An 18,707-nucleotide genomic window follows, 5' to 3' on the forward strand; every position below is an offset into this window, starting at 1 on the left:
CTGCGCAAGTGCGGCGACGCCTGTCATCTGGCGCAACTGCTGAAATGACTATTTCTAACAGGTCGTGGGAAAATATTCTGAATGGTTGTTTGAAAAGTGTTACCTTCAAGTAAAGTTAATTTCCTTTTACACAAGATGAACTGTGTCCGCCAATGTCCGATGAATTTATTAAATCACAGAGCGTTTGACTCTCATTCAAAATTCAAGTCTTTGAGAACGACCATTTAGCATATTTTTGAGCCCAGAAGATCAGATACTTACGTCGTCGTTAAAAATTTTACTGGCACATTTGTGTGATATATTTTAAAAGTGTAACACGCATAAAGAAGATCAACATTCTGTGTGAAAGCTTAGCTGCTCTTGCAGCTTATTAATCTTGGAGGCCGATATTATAGGCTATGTGAAAGCTTTTCTTTTCTTTTAGCAACACTATGTATATTAATTTAAACCATTACTTTGCCCTGTTTGTGTGTTCGCGCTACTTAACAGTGATGTTGCTATTGGCTGACCATATCACGTATTCTATGCTCTGAATATCCGCTGTCATTGGCTGGCGAGATCGCTTGACATGAGCTATGACTGGCTTACAAAAGCACATCTCAATCTCGATCTCAATCCTTCGGAAAGTAACATGCGGTGTTTGGTGAAATTCGAATTTATACTTTTGTAATACGAAATATGCAGTGTACGTGTTGCTGCACATCGAAAGTGCTGGGAAATTCTATGCCGGTGTATAAAACCACAACCATTGACAGGATTAATAAGTTTTATAGTTCCGAGGAAAAGTATACTGTTGCTTAACATGGAAAAGTGTATTTTCATCTGGGAGGAAGTGTGTTTTTAGCCGGGAAATCCGGGAATTTTTTTTCCTCGTCCACATATATACCTTGTAAATGTCATACTTCCCTATTACTGTATTTACCAAACAAACACCACCACCGATAGGGAATCAAATTCTGGATGCTGTGTGACTTTATAACACACTATTGTCTTGGATTTTATACGTACAGAGGCGCCAAAAGCCAAGAAGTTAAGGCTGAGATTGCAAGACATGGCTTAGGTTACTGTGTTGTCCAGAAGTTACTGCGTTTGGGCAGTTATTTGAACAAGGGATATCGTATTTTTGTGGACAACTTTTTCATGTCAGTATCACTTGTAAAAAGTCTCTACAAATTAGGTACATACATTACTGGCACTGTAAGAAAGAACAGGAAATATTTGCCAGAGCAATTTAGAAAGAAATTTGGAATTGGGGAAAAGATGTATTGTAAGCCAGGTCTGGTACTAGCATGTGCTTACCAAGAGGGAAAAATCCCAGCACACCTCCATTCCCTTATTGTCAAGTAAAGTTGGTGCTGGTGACATTGAAGTCCAAAATAAAAATAAAACAGTAAAAAAGACAGAAATAATACACCAGTAGAACCAGTATATGGGTGGAATAGACACATCCGACATGATGCTGTATGCGTATTTGGATGAGAGGTGAACTCTTCGTTACTGGACGAAGGTAGCTTTTAACATAATGTCAAGAATGGTGCTGAATTCTTATATATTATACAACGAGCATAATAAAGGAAGGAAAGTTGTTTCCAGATGTGTATATACTGTAATGATAATTGAAGCCTTGTCAGATGAATGGCAGCAAGAAAAAAATGCAACTGATGATCCTCGTGGTGCTCCAGGTTTGAGAAAACTTCCAGAGAAGAAAGAGTCAAGATGCAGTGTGTGTACTAGTGAGGGAAGGAAAAGAAGGTCAAGAACTGTTTGTAATAAAAGTCATATTGTAGACACGGAAATTCTATAATGTTCTCTTCACATAAATAATTATTATCTTTCTAAATAATAACAAAAATTTCATATCCCTCATGTCATTTTACTCAGAAATGTGTGTAATGGACTGTAGTTAGCCTTCTTAAATTGAAGCACAGTGTTGGATATATGGAATCAAAGTCCAGTTTATAATATTTAAAAAAAAAATATTTGGACTTTCACAATCAAATTCATTTGAAACATTATCATAATCTGTGTAAGCCATAATATTCTACATACTTTTATGGATAAGTGGTAATTTTTTCATATTTTTAAAGTGAATACTGTGTGATATGGCAGTTTAAATAGAATGTAGCGTAACAGTATAAATACGCATTACATTTTTAGCACACACCACTCCAAAATGGCTGACTGCAAAAGGGTTAAGTGTTCAGTGGATTCACAATCCTGTATCCATCTGTCCATACAGAGTCCTCTCCTCTGTTTTCACCTTAACACGTTGATGACATGCCCCGGAAATCTCCTTCTTACAGTCGCCAGGAGCAGCAGATGGGGTATGGAAATGTCCATTTTCCTGCACAGGCATTGTTTATGGCCTGTTGTACTCATTTTTGGGTAAATTTTGGATTATTTGCTGACCTGGTACGGAGTAGGAAGACTGTAGATGTTGGTGTCAGTGTGTTTGACTACTTTTACAATCATGATAGCTTTGAAATCTTCTTGTAACAAGGTGATCTTACATGCCAGGATTCAATGCACAATATGGCATGGCCTGGGCAGTATAATTTGTGCATTGGTGATATTTTTTCATGATTTACATCTACATTCATGATTGAGGGTGATGTGTACCAAGTGATACAGAGAATGTCAAGAGTGATAATTCTAGCAGTTAGTTTGGACCATCTACGAGGTGTGTTTTTTAAGTAAGTACCATTTTGAAATTAAAAAAAATTATCTCAACAATTTTATTTTTACATGAAAGCCTGTACCTTAATCTACTTTTCACACATAATTTCCGTCAATATTGAGGCACTTGTTATAAAATAGTTCCAGTTTTTTAAGACGCTCATAGATGTCTGCCGCCTGACTTGTTAACTGCATCACCACTGTTTTGACTTCGTCATCGTCTTCGAAGACGCTGAATGCCCAGGTGTTTCTTCAAGTGCAGGAACAGATGGTAGTCACTGTGCACAAGATCGGGGCTGCACGGAGGACAATATATGGTTTCCCATCGAAATGATGTGATGAGATCTTTGGTCTGATTTGCCACATGCGGACGGGCATTGTCATGCAGCAAAATGTCCTTGCTCAACTTTCATGGACTGTTGCTTTGATTCTGGTGTGACATTTTACTTTATGCTTGATCGCCCATAACAATTTGGCTCAAGAAATCATCACTGTTGTTGTGGTACCACTCAAGGTAAGTCAATGCACTGTCTAAACGTTTGGTTTTGTGCACACCCGTCAATATTTTCGGTACCCAACGTGCGTACAGGTTTCGGTAATTCAAGTGCTCGTTCAAAATGCCATAAAAAACACTACGAGAACGTTAGGAAAGTCATCGTGCAAGGAGGAAATCGTAAAGCATCTGTTTTCTCTAACCTTATTGTCCACTTTCTGCACCAAACTCCATTGTTCATCATGCACATTTGTGTGACCATCTTTAAATGCTCTCACCCATTTTCTTACCATTCCATCACTCATAATGCTTTCTCCGTAAACTGCACAGATCTTACGATGAATATCGATTGCTTTTAGGCCTTTACCACTATGAAATCTTATAACAGCCCGTACTTCACAGTCGGCGGACTCAGGATTATTGGAGGCATCTTAAACACTCAGTACACAACGTAAACAAGGAAGAATCAGACTGTGCGTAGATTAAGGTACAGGCTTTCATGTAAAAATAAAATTATTGAGATATCTTAACACGTCTTTTTGTTAATTTCAAAATGGTACTTACTTAAAAAACATGCCTCGTACATCAACCAAACATCAGAAACATCCACATGTGTTCGTAAGTGACAGTGGTGCTGGCAATGATGAGGAGGCAGGTATTTGTTTATATGGAATAGATACAAGCAATGGCTATACAAAAGACAATAGAGCACATTTGGAACCTTTTGAAGGTCAGCCAGGCCTTAACATTTGTTCCTGATGATCCATGTAATATTTCATAGGTTGTTGCTCACTTTTTTGTGATGGATTATTTGATATTTTCATAACACAATCTAACCTATATCACAGTCAGAATTTATGTAGGTATAAAGCATCATCCAAGACTCTAAACATGACTGGCATTTCAGTCGTTCAAATGAAAAGATTTTTAGTGATTATACTTGTGATGGGACAAGTTAGAAAGAATAGTTGTCGAGAGTACAGGAGCACAGACACTTTTATTGAACTCCTGTCATCAGACAGCTACTGCATTGCAATCAATGTGTAATGCAAGGTTTTTCCTGACAGTGCGCAACAGGATGATCCAGCAGACAGTCTCTTACAGGGTCTGACTAGTTCTGTAGCATTTTGTGGGTCGTTTTCAGACTGTTTATAAATTCATACAGGAGATACCACTTGATGAGGCATGATACCTAGAAGAGCCCACCTAGGAAATCTGATGAAATGAAATGTGGCTTACATGGGTGAACGGTATGTGAGGCCCCAAGAAGTTACATATGTAACATGAAATTACGTAGTGGTGGAAGGGAAACGCCGAAGGGCTTCTCCCTGACGAGCAGTTCGGGTTCTGCCGGGAACACGCGACGACACACCAGCTGCTGCACCTGACGGAGGAAGCATTCGGAGCCGTTGACCGACGTAAGTATTTCGGCGCTCTCTTGCTGGACGTGTCTTGTGCCTTTGACTCCGTGTGGCATGACGGCCTCCTGTACAAGCTTCTTGTGCTGGGGGTACCTGTGTCACACATGAGGCTCCTGCAGAGCTATCTGCAGGAAAGGACTTTTCACGTCCGTGCAGCCAGTGGAATTTCCACGGAGCGCTGTATACTTGCGGGTGTACCTCAAGGCTCGGTCATCGGTCCGACGTTGTACTCCCTGTACACTGCCGACCTGCCACATGCGAACCGCGTCCAGACGGCACTTTACGCAGACGACACGGCGATCTACAGCAGCAGCTGGATCGTCGACGTCTTGCAGCGGCGTCTACAGGCGGCCACCGACGAGCTCACGGAGTGGGCTAAGAAGTGGCGCCTTGCCTACAATGGCGAGAAGAGTCAGGCGATTATTATAACGAATCGCCCCTTCCGCCAAAACGTGCCAACAGTCTCAGTGTGTGGAGTGCCAGTCAAGTGGAACGACACTGCCAATTACCTAGGCGTCACAATAGACCGGCGGCTCACATGGCGGCAACACGTTGAAAACATCAAGGGCAAGGCACTGGGTAGGTTGAGGCTGCTCTCATCATGTCTGTCAGGATGACAAATGTAACAGTGTGATAATTGCAGATAACATGCTTGCATAGAAAACTAGGAGATATGTGGGAGCACAAATTTGAGGCAATTGTTGGATCAGTGATCAAGAAACACCCTTCCAAGTACTGAAAAGTTTGCAGCACATACAAATTGAGGAAGGAAACCTGCTACATGTGCTTGGTCTGCAAGGTACCGCTTCACCAGGCAGTATGCTTCAGGAAGTACCATACGTTGAAGAACTACTAGAACATATGGTGTGCAGGAATCCGGAGGTTGAATGTAATATTATCAGTAGAATAAGGTAGTAATTAGGCTAGAAAATCGTCTGGTTCACACAGGGTGTGACTAAGCCATTTGGCTGGTGAATTATGATGATTGTATGTATGTGAAGTTTACAGTTATATGACAGTTATATTTTATGGAAGGTGGTAATTTTCTATGTGCATGAACAATTGTTTCCTGTTCAAACACTGTAAGTGTAAAATAAGAATATACAAAGTTGAGATGTTAATTGGTTTATGAATAGAGGCAAAAACTCAACAGATAGCTGAAGAAATACTGTTATGCATAGATAAATCAGCTTAAAGTACTGAAAGGAGATTTGATGTGTGTATTCCTGTCCCTATCCTTCCCAGCCCACCCCCCAATCTCTCTCTCTCTCTCTATCTCTCTCTCTCTATCTCTCTATCTCTCTCTCTCTCTCTCTCCAAAAATTAGTTGAATGCATGTATGCAGAGAAGCAGTGGTTGCCAACCTGTGCCCTGATATGACACCATGGCTGTACTAGAGGGGAGTTTTAAGGATATTCCAATACTTGACACCTTCTATAACAGTAACAAATACAGACACTGTGAATAAAAATCCACTGACTTAGGTTTACAATATATTATAAGGTACATAGCATGCAGATCTGATTGTGCAAAAGTGAACATGTTACAGGAAGTGGGGTAACTCTGCCTGTTTTGATTCTGAGATTTGAGAATTTGTGTTGTGATAAACATGTTCATCCATTCCATAAAGCACGTATTGATGATAAATGTATAAAATAAATTGTTCGTTTGTTGTTAATTTATGATACATCTTTCACTTGACATTGCACTTTGAAACTAAAGTAACCTTATTAACTGCATTGGACAGACCCTTGTTTTGACTTGGGCAGTTGTGGAGGACATCTGACACATTAATTGTAGAGTGGAAATCAGTAACTGGCTAAGTGCAAAAAAACTGATTCTGATTTATTCAGTTTCCTTCATTTTGAGAAATATATTTCAATGAAAAAACATTAACAACATTTTTTATTTATTGTCTGCAATAAGTCAACCAACTATTGCAAATATTTTAACTTACCTTTCTTTTATCAGTGAAAATAAATATTTTATTCTGAAAAATGCAGTACAAGCTAAATGCCATAGTTACCAGCAAAAATGAGGTAAGTGCCAGTGAAAGATATCTCAGGCATTTATAAGTTTATAATTTTTTTAAAAAAAGGTTTACTGATACACTAGCCTGTGTTTCAATTATTTTTAATCTGTCGTTTTATTTTATGGAGCACAAAGAAATTTTAACTGACCAACTGTATAAAAAGTGTTCTATTAGACACCTTCAAATACGGCAGCATCTGTTGCAGATCCCTTTTCCTTTCAGCTGACAAAGTTAGTTTTACATTGTTGTGATGGTAAAACAAAGTTCTTTATTATGTCAGTGGTACCCTGTTTCTTGAAAATCTTGTAGGTGCTCCAGTCTTGAAAATTCATTAAACACAGTTCTCATATTGATGACACTAGGTGCAGTTTTTTCCACTTGAGTCCAACTACATTTGGAAATATTTATTTTTCTTGTGTTAATATGTGAATCAGCTGCTTTTTAAAAAAAATCGCAGGCTGATACATAGAACCAGAAATGAATTGTTAGATGTCGCATTCTCCATAAGTTTTACAAGGGCTTGAGGTATGTGACATACTTCCAACCTCTTACAATTTTCAGTCTGGACAAAATCGCTGTCACACAATGTAAATAAACTGCTGGAGGCCAAAAAACTGAGTATGACTGCACAGAATTTTTGCAAATAAAGAATTACAAAGCTTTGTGGCATTTAGTCCACTTCAGCCGCACCAGTGGGTCAGAACATACTTTTTGTGCCATCTTTCAGGCCTTAAATGCGCTACTGGAAATGTTCATAGTGCTTAGTCCACTTTACAGGTTATTGGCAATAGCACTTAGTGTAGTTTTTATGCTCTATACTGTGGTTTTTTTTTTTTTTTTTTTTTTTAACGCTTAGCCTGTTATTGATTTCCACTTTGGGCAAGCATGTCCTTCGTTGCTGGTGTTACGGTAGTGTGGATCCGGTTCTTCAACTCTTCCAGGCTCTGTGGAAATGGTGATACATAAACGTTGTCTTTAACGAAACCCCACAGAAAGAAGGCAGAGGGTATCAGATGTGGTGATCATGTAGCCCAGCGGAGACATGCTAAGTCAACATCTTCTTGATGACCAATGCAACAAATGTAGAGTTTCATCCAGATATTCATGCGTGACTCCAGTGAGGGGATGCCCTGTCTTGTTGAAAAATGAAGTTGTCTTTGTGCATCTCAGAAACAACCAGTTTTGTAACATAGCGAGCTATTGCTGACTGTTAATCATGTTTTCATTAATGAAGAATGGGTCGTAAACAGATGATCGGGATATTGCACAAAACACATTGACTTTGGGTAAGTCCCGTACACGTTCAGTGGCTGCATGTGGGTTCTGTAGCCCCCAAATTCGAACATTGTGTTTGTTTACCTGATCACTAATATGGAAAGTTGCTTCATCACTGAACATGATGCATTGTGTGTAAGTGTTATAATTGTCAATAGTATCAAGAATCTCGTTGGAAAGTGCCACATGTTTGCGTTTCTCATCTGGGCGCAGAGCTTGTAATACTTGTAACTTGTACGGCTTCGTAACCAACCGACATCTCAGAACACGCCAAATTGTTGTTGTAGGCAGCTGTAATGACGAGTTGAATTTGAAGGACTGCATTGGAAAGCAGTTTGAATTCGTGCAACATTTTCTTCAGGAACATGAGTGTGGCCAGCACTCTTTCATTTATAAACACATCCTGTATCTAGAAACTGTCGGTACTGTCTGCGAATGTTCCACCTATTTGGAGGATCAATTTGGTATCTCAACCTGAAATATCTTTGTGCTCTAATCATTGAATTGCACTTCGCAAACTTGAGAACACAAAATGATTTCTGCTGCAGAGTAGCCATTTTAAACATATGACAGTTATCAAGCAAACCAGAAGACAATGGACATCTAGCAGCTATTAATGTTAACTAGACTATGTATTCGTTCCTTCAATAGCCAAGACGAGGTGCAGTGATTGACAGTTTAGACGAAATAATACTTTGTAATATGTATATTATTTTTGAAACACCCTTGTATATCTTCTGTTCATCTTTTTTTGTCTGTGGCATAGTCAGCCAATTCAAGCAGAGCAAGCAGTAAATGAAATCAAAGAAAAATTTGGAGTAGCAATTAAAGATCAGGGAAAAGAAATAAAAACTTTCAGGTTTACAAATGGCACTGCAATTCTGAGAGAGAGAGAGCAAAGGAAAAGAAAGATGTAAGATGAACATCAACAAAAGAAAATCAAGGATAGTGGAATGTAGTTAAATTATATCAGCTGATGCTGAAATGCACTTAAATTAATAGATGAGTTTTGTTATTTGGGCAACAAAATAACTGATACTGGCTAAATTAGAGAGGATATGAAATGTAGAATGGCAGTGGCAAGGGAACCTTTTCTGAAGAAGAGAAATTTGTTAAAATCGAATTTTGATTCAAGTGTTCGGAAGTCCAGAACTTATTTGGAATGTAACCATATATGGAAGTGAAACATGTGGATAAACAGTCATGTGAGAAGAGAATAGATGCTTTTGAAATACGTTGCTACAGAAGAATGCTGATGATAAGATGGGTAGACTGTGTAACTAATCAGGATGTACTGAATAGATTAGGGTACCGGTAGACAAGAAATTTGTGGAGCAACTTGACTTAAAGAAAAGATTGATTGATAGGACACACTTTGAGACAGCAAGGGATCACCATTTGTCTTTTTTTTTTGGGGGGGGGGGGCAGTAAAAACTGTAGAGGGAGACCAAGAGATGAATACGTTAAGTGGATTCAGGAGTATGTGGGTTGCAGAAGTTATGTGGAGATAGTGAGACTTGCTGAGGATAGAGTAGCATGGAGAGCTGTAGCAAACCAGTCTGTGTACTGAAAACAATAATAGTAACAACCATCACCATTGTTTATGTTTGCATGAGAAAGTAATGTGGAAACAAGTGGTTGCATCTCTATATTTAATCAGTCATGGTTTAGTATCTCCAAATCTTGATTGGTATCAAAGTAAGATGTTCCAAGATTACTCTGAATTGGCAATCCGACATAATACAACTGATTTTCTTCATCGTACTTTCAGTTATGATCTCCACTGGATTTTCTAGATGCTATTATTAACCTTGCTCATTAGTACACAGCAAAATTAATTTAATGAAATTAGGTTATACTAAGTGGCCATGAGAATTATTTAAGCTCTAATTTTGTTTATTTCTTGGGAGAATAAAGATATGAGAGTGATTTATCAATACTAGGAAATATCTACTCCATTCAGTGAAGCAGCATTTGTCTGCTTCCAGATGTTTCCCTGCAATGTTTCAAATGAAAAACTAAGACTGTATTTCTGTCAGTGTTTAATACCACTTACACTATGTGATCAAAAGTATCTGGACACTTGGCTGAAAATGACTTAAAAGTTACTGGTGCCCTCCATTGGTAATGCTGGGGTGTTGGCCCACCCTTAGCCTTGATGACAGCTTCCACTCTCACAGGCATAGATTCAATCAGGTACTGGAAGGTTTCTTGGGGAATGGCAGCCCATTCTTCACAGAGTGCTGCACTGAGTAGTGTTATCAATGTTGGACAGTGAGGCTTGGCATAAAGTCGGCTTTCTATAGGATTCAGGCCAGGACTCTGTGTGGGCCTGTCCATTACAGGGATGTTATTGTCATGTAACCACTCCGCCACAGGCCGTACATTATGAACAGGTGCTCGATAATGTTGAGCAGTCACAACCCCCGAATTGCTCTACAACGCTGGGAAGCAAGAGGGTGCTTAAAACATCCATGTAGGCCTGTGCTGTGATAGTGCCATGCAAAACAACAAGGGGTGCACCACAGCACATCACCACCACCACCTCTGAATTTTACTGTTGGCACTACAGACGTTGGCAGATTGTGTTCACCAGGCATTCGCCATACACACATCCTGCCGTCGGATCGCAACATAGTATACCGTGATTTGTCACTCCACACAACGTTGTTCCACTGTTCAATCGTCCAATGTTAACGCTCTTTACACCAAGCGATGAGTCATTTGGCATTTACTGGCATGGTGTGTGGCTTATGAGCAGCCGCTCAACCATGAAATCCAAGGTTTCTCACCTCCCGCCTAACTGTCATGGTACTTGCAGTGGATCCTGGTGCAGTCTGGAATTCTTGTGTTACGGTCTGGATAGATGTCTGCCTATTACACGTTACGACCCTCTTCAACTGTTGGTGGTCTCTGCCAGTCAAAATATGAGGTCGGCCTGTACACTTTTGTTCTGTACATGTCCCTTCACACTTCCACTTCACTATCACACCAGAAGCAGTGGACCTAGGGAATTTAAGAGTGTGGAAATCTCACGTACACACACGTCACAAGTGACTCCCAATCACCTGATCACATTCGAAGTCCAGAGCACCTCATTCTGCTCTCTCACGATGTCTAGTGACTACTGAGGTTGCTGATATGGAGTACCTGGTAGTAGGTGGCAGCATAATGCACTTAATATGAAAAAAGTGTGTTTTGGGGGATGTCCGGATACTTTTTATCACATCGTGTCGGTGTGAGTCAATTTAAATGTTGTATTGCATCTCAGATATGTCACCTTACACCAAAGTTTCAAACCAATCAAATGCCTCCTGTACTTGGCAGTTGCCAGGAGGGTTGCATAAGTATCTGAATGCAACACTCAGAATGATCTTATTATGATAGCTTTCAATTTCTCTTTGTTACATATACTTTATTTTCCTAATTGGTCTTCACTGAAATCCTAATAACTAGCATGTCCTCCTCAGTCTGTCTGCCTTGGTGTTACATAGATAACAGCCCACACCTCAAAATAAAGGATGACTTACTAGAGTCAAGTTCCTTACGGTATCGACTGACTACATGTCATGTGTGTTCCAGGTGTGTGTGCTGGCCTTCAATAGTACTTGCTTCACATTCTGCTTTGAGCTTGTGATCTGGACGTAGTGTGCCCTTCACACTGAGGAGAGGACAGCCTGACCAGGACATGCGCACTGTGAAGTACATCACCACCAGATTAGTTTGTGACAGTTACGCTGTCTCAGATGTCACCCAGGTACTCCCTTGCTGTTGTACCTTGAAGCAGCAACTTCTCACACCTTGGTTTACTGTTAGCTGTTGACAACATTCTTGCATTCATATCTAGATTTCCTAGAAATGAGATAACAACAAAGGAAATAAAGCTAATTAAAGGCCCATGTGGAGAAATGCAACCAAAACATATAAATTAATAGGATTAAAAAATGTCAGCATATAGCCATACACTGAGAAAGTGGTGAGACACAAATGAGAGACAATGATACAGCCTTTGTAACATAATTTGTTGAAGTGATCTATTGCTTGTAGTAGATTCTGTTTAATTTATGTAAAGAAAAAGTGACTGATAAGGTATGTTCCCATCACCTGGCAGGGCATTGTAGAAACAGCAATGAAGTACACCACAAACATTCTTCAGTATTTACATCTGAAAGAAGAGTTCAGCATGTGTGACAAGTCACATTAATTCATTTAAGCATCAACAGTTATCTGGGTTTACGTGTTGCTATAATTACAAATAACAATTTTATTTGTTGCTTGTCCCATACAATTTTAAACATTTTGTGAAGCCAGTAAGAAGACCATTATCTATTCTGGCACAGCAATGAAAGATGACTTAGAGGCGGCCAAAGTACTGAATTTGGTCTTCCAAAACTGTTTCACTGCCGAAGATGGCCATACAAATGCTGAACTGATGGATGTCGGGACAAGTGATCATGGAGTCAACAAAAGCTGCTCAACCAAGGAAAGGCATCAAGACCATGTGAGATTCTACAGAGGCAGTGAAAAAATACTTATTCCCTTCTAGCAGCAGTCTATCATAGATGGCTGAAGAATAAAGGGTAAAAATTGACTTACTCCCATTTTCAAGAAAAATCACCAAGCAGAAGCACATAATTATAAGTCAATGTTTTGAATTGATTGACATGTTTTATACTCTCACATTGTGATGTTTTTGGAGAATGAGAGTCTCTTATTTTAAGTAAATCATCATGTATTATGTAAACAGAAATCTGTTCAGGCCGCCTTACACATAGGTGCCCACATTTATGCCATGTTCTTTGACTTCCGGAAGGCTTTTGCTACAGTTCCACACTGTCATTGAATGAACAAAATATGAGCTTACTGAGTATCGGAATATATTTATGACTTTATTCAGAATTTCCTAGGGGGGAAATTTCAAAACATTGTCCTTGATTGGATGAAACAGACAGATGTAAAGATAATTTCAGGTGTGCCTTGAGCTGTATATATACATAGTGTGTCACAGGAGGAATGGTGGTATTTATGGATAGGGCAGGAACGATCATAGTGTTTTGAGCAGTTGGTCAGTAGATGAAACATGTTTCACTGTAGCAAAGATGAATTGATGGTTGTATGCGTTTTAGAGTTTTTCCACTTGTCTATAGAAGCCCAATACAACACTCTCTAAAATAAAGTATCATTTATGAAGTATTTTTGCACACTCAGTATATTTTATAAACTTTTACTGCCTACCTATAGACTTAATGTAGTATAATTTACTGCTGCGACCTCCAAGCTCTGTAAATAAAAGCCAAAATAGATAAGACATAAAGAAATCAACCTTCGGTTTGTCTTACCAGTGTACCAGGATTGCTGCTGGACAGAAGCTTTGAATAAATGTCGTATGGTTAACATTGTGACACAGTTGACAAAACACAAAGGAATTCAAGGCATTAGCTGCTAGTGGGCATTGATCTATCTCAAGTTGAAAATTTGTGTTGGACCAGGATTCGAACCCAGGTCTCCTGCGTACTAGGCAGATGCACTGACCACTAGGCCATACAACTACTGCACGACCTACTCTAGTACACCTCCCTTTAGACACAAATTCTCAACTTATACTGCATACTACTGATGTAGTGCACCTGCTCGTTAGCCTCACTACTCACCCCCTAATTCCCATATCAGTCCAAGCTTGGTGGGTGCTCTGAATGTATCATTTGCTGTCATCACTTTACTAAACATGCAATCAACAAAGTGACTATACAGCAGTGCTGGGCAATAATCAAAGTGGGCACAACCTTCACACAGTTGCCTTGTTCTCAGGTTAGCATTAGGTGTGGATATACCACTTCAAGTAAACAATACATATTAAAGCACTATATTGTAGAAACCAATCTTTGTAATAATGAGAATTTCACTAAAATCTAACGATATTTCAACAAATCTATGTTGCTAAGAGGTTATCCCAATTCAAGGTTTGTTGTGCAAATTTCGGGTGCAGCTTGCCCATCTAATAGGTTTCAGTGGCAACAAAAATTTGACTTAAAGCTTAAATTATTGACTAAATTTAAAACTCTGTCATAATCTGCTCATTAAGAGGTATATTTTGTGTTAAAAGTTCTCGCACAGACAGGTATAACAGTTGGAAACTGTGTACTTACAATAAATTTCTTTTATTTTGCCTCTATGTTCTTGTAGGTCCTCAAGACTACTGGTTTCAGTCAACAATAACCATCTTCAGATATGCAGCAAAATATGGCACAAACACAAATACAGCTAGTGGGTTGTGTACAGCTTTAAATATTAAAACAACGCATGCCAAAAGGTATTACTGACATGCATGTAAAAACTGTGTGCTTTAAATATGATGAGGCATACCTGTTTGGTAAAAAACATGTCCTAATATGTCAGATGTAGTTTTTAGGTTAACAACACCCTAAAACTGTGATAAATACTATATCAGTCAAACTGGCTGCTCTTTTAACGTAAAGTTTAAGGAACATTCACAGCTTCATAGGGAGCATTGAGAATAGTCTGCTTATTCACCACGATATTTTTCCAAAGGGTGGAAAAAGGCCTCTTAACTTGCTAGAACAGCTCGAAATTTATAAAGTGAAACACCCAGAGCCAGCAGAATTACGTAATTGGTGACGCAATTTTGTACTTACTGCCTACTTCACATTGTTCTACTTCACATTGTTCTACTTCACATTGTTCTACTTCAATTACAGAACAGCTCTGTTGCTTATATCCTGCTTTTGGCTTCACCCAGTATACAATGTTTTACATATTTAGCTTGTTCTCTTACATTGTGCGTAGAAGTCTAGTGTTTTCTTGTCCCTTCTCTGTTTATATAATATACTTCATTAACTAGATAATCTTGTTCATGCACTGGTATGGTGCTTTGTCATTCTTCTCGTCGAACGGCATGCCACAGGGAACGAGGGGGATAACGGTCAAGTTTCTTTGATCACTTCTCACCTATGTGGCATTCTGACGGTAGCACCAACTGAGGGCGCTGATTATGTGTTGCAGCCTGTTTTCATTGATTGGGCTTCTTTAGCTGTCTGTTTCTTTAGCTATCTGTTTTGTATGAAGGTTGACTGTAAAGTAATGCCTCCGCATTCGTAACCCTTCAACAGTTGGCAGCATTGGTATGCGGCAGACATTGGCTTGTTCCGTAGCATCTTCTCTACAGCTCCAGTTAGCGGGAAGCCTTAGGATTGAATGGTTGTATTGTTACAGTGTAAGGCATGGAACCTTGCACAGATGGTCGGTCAATGCAATTTAAGCAATGTGCAGTCATTGAATTCTTGACAGCAGAAGGTGTCTCCTGAAAGGAGTTTCATCAGAGAATGAAACCAGTTTATATGGATTGTGTTGATTTGAGTACTGTGTGTCGTTGGGTGATTAAGTTTAAAGATGTTGAAGTGGGAACATCTGACCTGCGTGACAAAGAGTTGGATGTCCTGTGGCAGCAACCACAGTGTTTCACGGGCAAAATGTTGGCATATTGATTCAGGACAATCTTCTTATCACTCAGAGAGAGATTGCAAGTGCAATTGGCATTTCACAAGAATGTGTGGGTCACATTATTGCTTTGCTTGGCTATTGGAAGGTCTGTGCACTTCATGTGTCACCACAGCAGAACCTCAGAGACTGAATCTCACCACCGTACCACATCCTCCATACAATCCAGATTTAGCGCCGTCTGACCTCCTTCTGTTTCTGATAATGAAAGACGATCTGCAAGGACATCATTATGCTTCTGATGGAGATGTTGAGAGAACTGTGAGACTATGGTTGCGGAAACAGAGTGTTGACTTCTTCCGTGACAGCTTCAGAAAACTTGTTCTTCATTAGTGGAAATGTATCCAATCTGCTGGTGATAATGTGGTAAAGTGAATAATGTTAATTAAAAATCACATTCCAAGGATTATTATTGCATTTGAATTATTAAAATATTCCCATCCAAACCCAATCAATGAAGGTGGAGGCATTACTTTTTATTCAACCCTCATAATTTTTGTATTATTATATGTACTCCGGAAGCTGTTCACTATTTATACCGTTATCTAAAATATCACCACTAGAGCATATCAAACTTACTGTCACATAACTTTTTCGCTTTTAAGAATCTGACATTTGTCATGCTTAATTTACTGCATTTTATTTCTACAATGCCCTTTCCCCTTATAAGCCCACTACAGACTTCTGATTATATCCCACTTCTTATTTTACATCATACAGTTACCAATGGAGAATATGTGCGCGCCTACAGTCGCGACATCTGGTGAGCTTGTGACACAAACATTTTGTGGCGACTGTATGGCAGTCTGTTTTGAACAGTTGTGCTGCTGAGAAGATAACTCTTGTATACACCATAAAATACATAAGTGTGACAATGGTTGACTTGTTTCTGTGTTTAGCATTTGACGAAGCCACATTGACTCCATTATATTAGGACATATTTTTTATAGAACAAGTATGACTCGTCATATTTAAAGCCCACAGTTTCACATGTATGTCAGTAATATCTTTCATCATGGCCTCTCTCTCTCTCTCTCTCTCTCTCTCTCTCTCGCTCTCTCTCTCTCTCTCTCTCTCTCTCTCTCTCTCTCTCTTTTTAAAAAAAAGGCTGCAGAAAATCCACTACACGGTGGCGCACGGTAAGTCACCCGATTGAATTTTGATCCTACAAGTATACTGTTGGGGCAATAGCTTTCAAATTGTGCATTCAACTTCATGCAGTTCATGGAAATCATGCCAGATGTTGTTGCAAGTTCATCACTTCCATTGTGAGTCCGCCATTTCAGTTTGCTGCGATGTCAGGCAAAGGATAGTTGACCGTCGCATAAAAGACAGACTGTATTACTGTTTGCAGCGACAAACAGCATTATATTGGCCAGAGAAGGTTTCGTGCTCATTTCGGCACACGATTACCTCTGAGCCCACAGACAATACACAGATTACATCAGAAATTTGAAGATACTGGGTCTGTTTTGGATTATGGGCGGCCACATGCACATACCATACGTTTGTCGCAAAACATGGTAGCAGTTTGAGTGGCTTTGAGTCGTAGTCTGAGTAAATCAAAAAGAAGAGTCATTACCGAGTTGGGAATTTCACGCTGATCTGTACAAAGAATTACTCAATCCAACCTTCGCTTGTATCCATTCAAGGTGACTGTGGCGCATAAGCTTACTGTGAGAGATAAGGAGTGTGGGCAGTAGAGCAAGACCAAGAGGCAGTGCTACACAACATATGTTTTTTTGTCGAAGCTTATTTTTACTTGAATGGTGTGTGTATGTGGGGGGGGGCTCATGATGTCAAGTCATGGGATCATTGGTCCGCTCTTCTTTGATGCTACAGAAACCGGTGAACGCTATTTACACATGCTAGGAAATCAGTACTTTCTCAGCTCATGGCCTCACGTCTTCCATTGCAGACACAATGGTTTGTGCATGCTGGCGCACACCTACATACTGTAAACATTGTGCTTGATTTCCTACATGAAAGACTTGGCCTTAGGGTATTGTCAAACAGACTTCCAGAATGTTGTGCAGAAGGAGGAATGTGGACGCCCCACAGCCCGGACTTTAACCCATGTGACTTCTTCCTTTGGGGGTTACTTAAAGAGAGGGTGTACCACAGAAAACCTGAAAATGCAGTGCATCTTAGGGCCATCATTGTGGAGTTATGATGCGCCATTCCAAAAGATTTGTGTCAGAGTTTCATCACAAATGCATGTAAGGGACTTGAAGGAGCTGTAAACCAAAATGGCAGTCATATTGGACATGTGATTCATTAAGGTTGTATTTCCAAGTTGTATTCTTTATTTCTACATTAATAAATTTCAAATCTTGTCAACAACAGATGTGTTATTCATGAAACAATCAGGTGACTACCATTGTGCGCCACCCTGTATTTGTGTTTTTGCCATATTTTGCTACAGATCTGAAGATGGTCATTGCTGGCTGAAACCGGTAGTCTGAGGACCTAAAAGTTTGTGACCATAGATGTGAAATAAAAGAAATTTATTCTAGATTTTCGTGTCACTGTTCCATTCACAACCGTGTTACAGCTTGTGAAACTATCTGTACTTATTGAGGCAGCATAACGGACTGCCCCACTTACCAAAACTATGTTCCTCCAGTATTTGAGAAATCGTGCACTAAGTGACTTGCAACAAACATTACACATATTTTCTAACTTTCAGTATACGTTTTCCCTTACTGACACCCCTGCAAAATGCTGAAAGGAAAAAAAAAAGTTTCACTAGCTAAATTTTTGCTGTTAAGATACGACACTTTAATTTATTAATTCTCTAGTACTAACTCTATTCACAACACATTTTGCAGACAGTGTCAACATATGCAGTAAAACTTAGTAATTCGCACACTGTCCATTGAAGCTTTGGTTTTATGAGATGCATGACTGATGACTACTATGCTAATAATAACAGTAACAGTAACAATAATAATAATAACAATTTGAAGGATGTTGTCTGCTGGGTTGCAGAAGCTTGGGACCACCTAAAATCAAAAGCACTAAAACAGTCATGGGAAATACAAGAGAAACACAGTGAAAGTAAAAAAAAAATAATGAAAACAACAATGACACTATCACACGAAAATGAAAATGAATGGTAGTTGATCTCATTCAACATTTTTCTGGGTGTGAAGATGCAGACAAAACTGAACTGCAAATGTCGTTGAACCAAGATGATCAGTATGAAGTGACTGACAGTGCTGTTGTGGTAATGGTAAATGAAGGAAGCAGAGTGTCTAGTGATGAAGAGAAAGAGGATGATATTGGTCCGAAC

The 18,707-nt window shown here is 39.4% G+C and overlaps 1 protein-coding gene across 1 annotated transcript in view; it reads left to right on the forward strand.

Moving 5' to 3' along the window:
* LOC126284161 (uncharacterized) overlaps nucleotides 1-18,707 on the forward strand; it is a 440,490-nt gene that overhangs the window by 301,459 nt on the left and 120,324 nt on the right. The window lies entirely within an intron of this gene.

The sequence above is a fragment of the Schistocerca gregaria genome, chromosome 8, assembly GCF_023897955.1.
Source record: "Schistocerca gregaria isolate iqSchGreg1 chromosome 8, iqSchGreg1.2, whole genome shotgun sequence".
Lineage (NCBI taxonomy): Eukaryota > Metazoa > Arthropoda > Insecta > Orthoptera > Acrididae > Schistocerca > Schistocerca gregaria.